The following is a 6,478-nucleotide window of genomic DNA, read 5'->3' on the forward strand; positions in this document are numbered from 1 at the left end:
ACAGGCACTTTGCTCCACTGCCTGCTGTCACACTGGCTCCAGTTGTCGTGGCTCTCCTCATTCCAGCTCCCCTGGGATGCCTTCCCACCGGGCTGGCTCCAGCAGGCAGGGCTGGCTCCCTCCGTGCCAGGGGACAAAGTGCTCATGGTGACACCTCTGCTGCTTCTCCTGCCCTCACACAGCTGCAGGAGTGACAAACAGACACACACAGCAACACTGCTGTCCCCCAAACGTGACTTTTCCCATCTTTTCCTACGCACAGCTTCCATGTGGAGCAGCACAGGGAGGGCTGAGGGACAGGAGAGATGGCAAGGAGGATGTGGGAGCCTGGTCCTGTGTGCCTGGCACAAAAGCCAGGGAGATGCCTCCTTCCTGGCTGTGGACAGGACAGAGCTGGAGCAGGAAAACAATTGGAGAAGGAGAGGATTGCCCATGGAAATATCAGAGAGCAAATGGCTTTGGGATGGATCTGAGCTGGACTCTCAGGTGCCAGTTGATATCACTGAGCTGCTGGATTCCTTCTGCAGGACACTCGTTTCAATATTCCCTCCCTTTTCCCAAACTATTTATAGGTTTGAATTCCCTACAGATGTCAGTTCTGTCCCCAAAATCAATAACCAGGTTCTACCCAATGAGGGGGCCCTGGTGAAGGTGGAAGAGAAGAGTCTGACCTGGTTTCCTCTGGCAGCCTGGAGAACTTGCCTGCGGTGCACTGCCCTCAGCTGCCAGGCTCCAGCTGCTGTCCCTGGGCCGGGATCTGCAGGAGGTTCCCTGGAATGGTCCCTTGGGAAAGGGGAGCGCAGCCCGCGGGCTGAGCCCGAGCAGTGTCCGGCGCGGGCTCTGTCCCAGCTCCTGCCACAGCCCCTGCTCTCTGTGCTGCCTCGTGTTCTCCAGGGCTCTCACACAGGCAGCTGCCTCAGAGCCTGCCACGGGCTCAGGGCTCTGCTCCTCAGCTGCTCTTGACTCTGCCCGGGAAATGAGCAACGGGAGAGAGCCTCAGCAACCACACCTGTGCCCAGAGCACTTGGGCTCCATCTCAGCTTCCCTTCCATTTTAAAGTAACCCTAATCCCAAAATCTGGTCTTTTCAGCTGCCTAAACTTGCCCCCTCTCATTCCTTGGCTGGATTCTTAGGACCCTGCACTACAAATGTACTGTTAAACTTTTCTTTCTGGTTAAAATCTAGTTTGGCCGTGTGTATGTCACAATTTCAGTGGCACATCCCCTTCACCACACAGTTTCCAAACAACTTTGTGTAATATTAAATTCTGTGTGTGGGCTGGAGTACTGTCCCAGAGCACATGGGTTATTTAGGATGTCAGCAATGTCACTTCTTTTCAGAGGCAAATCCATGCTGCGTTTTTGGCTTTAATCCTTAGAAAGTTGCAGATTTCCTCTGAGTCATCCTCTATACTCTCTTGGCACTCAGACAGCAGCCTACAATGAATTCCAAGCAATTCCTAACAAGCTGAGGTGAGATGATTCCTACCCAGGCTGACATGTGCCTCCGGGGTCTGGGATGCTCCTGCTGGAAACTGCTGGCCCTGGGACCAGAACTGCCACCTCTCTTCCCTGCTGACACCGTGTTTGTGTCCCCAGCTATGAAATCTCGTATTCCCTTCACCAGCCCAATCTTTTCAAGGGCAAACACTTCATGATCCAGGAGCTGATGGGGCTCCAGGAGAGTTGGAGAGGGACTTTGGACAAGGGCATGGAGTGACAGGACATGGGGGAATGGCTTCCCACTGACAGAGGGTGGGGTCAGATTGGATATTGGAAAGAAATCCTTCCCTGTGAGGATGCTGAGGGCCTGGCACAGGTTGCCCAGAGAGGTGGGGTCAGGTAAAAACAAACACAAGGGCTCACATGTCTGAGGCCTGAGGAGCATGAGCTGCAATGAAGGGCTGGCAGGGAGTGCACAGCACCCTGGTCCCTGATACCTTTCATTGCATCATCAAAGAGATTGGCAGTAATCAGGGTGGGCTCCAAGTGCTGATAGCCTGGCTGCAAGCAACTGAGTGCTGTCCTTCCCTTGGGCTGTGTGAGCCTGCACTGCCATGACAGGAATGGGAATCCATGGCCCAGGGGTGATTCCATGAGCCCAGGGGAGGCTTTGGCTGGGGTTCTGGAGCTCTTCCCAGAATGGGAGCAGTTTCTGACAAGCAGGCAGGTGCTTCACCAGCACTGCCAGCACTGCCAGCAGCATTCCAGTGCCACCAGCACCACCAGCATCCCTCTGCTGCTGGAGGGACAGTGACCCCTCTGGGAAGAGCAACAAGGAATGGTAGAAACCTATCAGAAGAGGGAAGGCAGTTGGAGAAAGGGACATTCTGCAGGGAAGGAATGTTTCTCATTGGGAGAAAATTCAGAGCCATTTGCAAAATATTTCATTTTGAGCTTTAGACAAAAACCACATCCTCTCCCGTGTAAAAACCCCAAGAAAAAGCTCTCTGAGGACGTGAAATACTGACATATGAAAAGTTGCAATTTCCGACTGCCCTGGGACTGCACCGAGCCCTTAGAAACAACACCAGGACAGGGCACAGAGAGAACAGGAGTGAGAAGATCCTGGACTTCCTTCACCTGGGCACTTTCTCCTGCATGTCCCTGACCTGGCAGGAGCCGCTTTAGGACATGGATCCCAAAGGAGCAAGAGGGACCAGGAAGTGCCGCTGATCTGCACAGACCCCTTTGCCTGCTGCTGCCCCACAGGGAACAGGTCAGTGGAATGTTTGCCTTCCTCCCTACCCCACCTTCCTCTCCTGCAGCAGCTGCTCTGTTCCTGACACCCTCTCCTGGTGACCACAGGGCCCTCCCCAGCTCTCCCCTCCTCTGCCCTGTGCTTTCCTTTCACATCACCTGCCAAAGAGCCCAACACTCCCTCTCCCACCCCACAAGTTCATCTGCCTTCATCCCCTGCACATCTCATTCCTCCCCACTGAATCCTTCCTACTGCAGGGAGCTGCTGAGGAGCCACATGGTCCATCCCTGGATTCTCCAAGCACTGACTGCCCATCCACTCTGACCACAGCCAGGGGCCACATTCCACTGCCTGCCCAGCATCCATCCATTGAGGTGACCACCGTGTCCCCATCTCCTGCCTCACCCACTGAAGGACCTTATCTCTGTTAGAACACTGTCACCAATGTGGCCATACACTGTGTGACACTGCTCATCTGCCTCTGTGGGCTGCCTGGGAACGGGGCTGAGCTCTGGCTCCTTGGCTCCCGCACTTCATCCCGGAAAAACACCATCCTTTACATCCTCATGATGACTCTTCTGGACTTATTCTTCATCCTCATTATGTTGCCCTCCACTCTGCTCTTCCTGGTGGAGGACGTGTCCTGTTCTATCATCATGCCCTTGTCACACATAAGGTTCCTTTCCTGGATGTCACTGTTGTCTTACAGCTTGTGGCTGTACACGCTGACATTCATCAGCATCAAGAGGTGCATGTCCATCCACTGCCCACTCTGGCTCTGCTGCCACCATCCCCAGCAGCTGTTGAAGGTCATGCTTGCCCTGCTCAGGGCCCTCTTCATCACCGTCGTCATTGTCTTTGCCATGATGCTTTCTCTGTGCATGTTCCAGCGATCTGAGCACTGCTGGGTGTCTCTCAGCTCCATACACACCTTCAACCTCCTCCTCTGTTCTCCCTCCATGCTCATTTCCAGCACAATCTTCTTCACTCATTTCAAGCCTGGCTCCCAGCAGTAGCAACCCAAGAAGCTGGACATTGTTATCTGCCTCATTGTGCTCTTCACTCTGCCCCTCAGTGTCTGCAATTTCCTGCAGCAGCTCAGCTACACCATTTTGCCCTCCCAGGTTCTTTTCCTGCTCGCCTGCATCCACAGCAGCATCAAACCCTTCATCTACTTCTTGGTGGGGAGGTGCTGGAGGCCCTGCTCTGTGCAGTCCCTCTGGCTCTCCCTCCAGAGGGTCTTTGAGGAGCCAGAAGAAAACACTGCCCACAGCCATGATCCCACCATGGACACCGGGGTCTGAGTCTGTTGATTTCTCCTGGGGCACTGCTGAAGGACCCTGGGACAGTGGCTGAGAGATGCCTTGAGTCTCCTGATCAATAAATACCCACAGGATCACCCTCCCTGTGCTGCTGCATCCCCAGCCCCTTTCCAGGCTGCTCTGGGCTCTGATCCATGTTTGTGAGGCCTCAGCCTTGAGGAGCAGCCCCTGGGCCCAGCTCATGTGGCACTGATCAGAAACACCCTCTGCTCCCAGCAACTGCTGCTGTCCAACCACCTCCTGGGCTTTCATCAACAGCCTTGCAAATTATTGTACTGCCCTGGATGCCACAGCATCCCTGCTCTCCCACTGTCCCAGGAAGCTGCCGGCCCCAAGTGTGGCCAGGCTGAGCCATTGCTGTGAGTGCCGCCCATGCCTTGGGGCCCTGAGAGCAGCGGCCCCAAAGGAGAGCCTTGGAGCTCTGCTGGGCCCAGCAGCGCTGAGCAGAAGCTCCCTGGCACTGGGGCCTCTCCCAGCTGGGATCTCTCCCGGCTGCTGCCCTGGGCTGATCCCCGAACGCCGACGGCTCCTGGGCCCATCCCCCCAGGGCTCCAGGCCCAGCCCTTGGCCCAGGGAGGAGATGCAAAGGGATCCGCAGGGAGCATTTCACTGCCTGCCAGGGCAATTGCTCACAGGCACCTTGCACTCACTCTGGCTGGCTGGCTGGCTGTGTGCACACACGTCTGCATCTGCTCTGGCAAATGTGGCAGAAATGCTGCTCTCTCAGCTGTGTTAGTACCTGAGACATCTCACTGGGGCAGGCCTGCAAGGAACTATAAGACATAGGTTAAATGCAGTTTAAAGATGTTCCTCTGTAAAATGGCTAACTTTAAGATATAACGGAAATACTGCTAAATTTGAGTGTTGTAAATCTTTTAGGTGCTTTTCCTTTTTATCCTTACCCTCCTTTTTACCCCTACCCTGTGTCCTTTTGTCACATGCCCTTGAACACACACACAAACACACACAGAGGGATAGCGCTTTGGTGTGCTGGTGCTTATTATTAAACATTTTTACAGATTTTACTGGTTTTTATTGCTTTCATTCCTTGCGGTTTTGTGCCTTCAGAAATTCTTCCTCTGCCCTGGCTTTGGCCTCTCCCTCAGCAGGCAGTCCATGCTCCTTAGCACAGCCACCCCCTTCCAGGAGCAGGGTGACATCTCTCTTTGTCACCGTTTTCTCCACGGGGCATCAACCCCCTTCCTGTGACATCTCTGAAGTCTCTGAGCTGGGGCTGTTCAGCCTCGAGAAGGGAAGGCTTCAGGGAGACCTTAGAGCCCCTTCCAGGGCCTAAAGAGGCTCCAAGAACTGGAGACAAGCGTTGGACAAAGGCCTGAAGTGACAGGACAAGGCAGAATGGCTTCCCACTGTCAGAGAACAGGGTTAGGGGGAATATTGGGAAGAAATTCCTCCCTGTCAGGGTGGAGAGGCCCTGGCACAGGTTCCCAGAGATGCTCTGCCCTCCCCATCCCTGGAAGTGTTCCAGGCCAGGCTGGATGGGTTTTGAAGCAGCCCGGTCTAGTGGAAGGCGTCCCTGCTTGCAAAAGGTGAGATCAGGAAAAAACAACCACAAGTATTCCCAAGGCTGAGGAGGAGGAGGATGAGCTCTGGTGAAGGGCTGCAAGGGGCACCCCAGCACCCCAACATCTGGTCTCCAATAACTTTTATTGCATCATGAGGGGTACTGTCAGTAAGAAATGTGGGCTCTGATGCTGATAACCTGCTGCAAGCCTGTCGTGGTTTGGCACTGGTCACACGCCAGGCACCCGCGAAAGCCGTTCACTCACCTTCTCCTGCTCTCAGCTGGGCAGAGGAGAGGGAAACAAAAATTAACAAAGGGCTCATGAGTTGAGATGAGGACTGGGAGAAAAAACACTCCAAGAATAGAAAAATTTGTTCAAATTTAATGGTATTAAGTAAATTTATTATAAACAGATTCAGAGGACAATAATGAGAAGCAACATAAAACTTTAAACCACCCTTTTTTCCCCAGCCTCTCCCTCCTACCCACAAACACTGCAGGGATACAGGGTGAGGGGGTTCTTCACCAGCGTTGGAGTACTGCCAGTAAAAAACTATTTGCCTGGGAAAGACACAGGTTATCCTTTAAACAAAGAGAGGCTGCAAGTTCTGGTAGGAATTAAACAATACATCAATACCACGACGTAAGAAATTTGGAGCACTTCGGGTAGCATCTATAAAAAATCTTGGATATTATAAGGCATAAAAATGCCTGAAAATTGTTGTATCTTTGGATGTGTCTATGGCAAATAAATTTCCAATGTATTAACAGTTTTGATGGAAAATTGTTATTAGTCTAACACACTTATTTGGTTAGACGTAAAATGTCTTGATTTCAGAGGGGACACAGCCATGGCTTGTGCTTTCTGGAGCAACCATGATCCCCAGTGCCCAGAGCTGGGCTGGCACAGATATGATGGCCCAGTAATGAGCCT

The 6,478-nt window shown here is 53.1% G+C and overlaps 1 pseudogene; it reads left to right on the top strand.

The window, feature by feature from the left end:
* The first annotated feature begins 2,141 nt into the window (after positions 1 to 2,141).
* LOC128937080 (mas-related G-protein coupled receptor member D-like) lies at positions 2,142 to 4,004 on the top strand (annotated as a pseudogene).
* Positions 4,005 to 6,478: the final 2,474 nt, after the last annotated feature.

This window comes from Melozone crissalis, unplaced genomic scaffold (assembly GCF_028551555.1).
Source record: "Melozone crissalis strain CALT ecotype California unplaced genomic scaffold, PUWL_Pcris_2 ptg000018l_1, whole genome shotgun sequence".
NCBI lineage: Eukaryota > Metazoa > Chordata > Aves > Passeriformes > Passerellidae > Melozone > Melozone crissalis.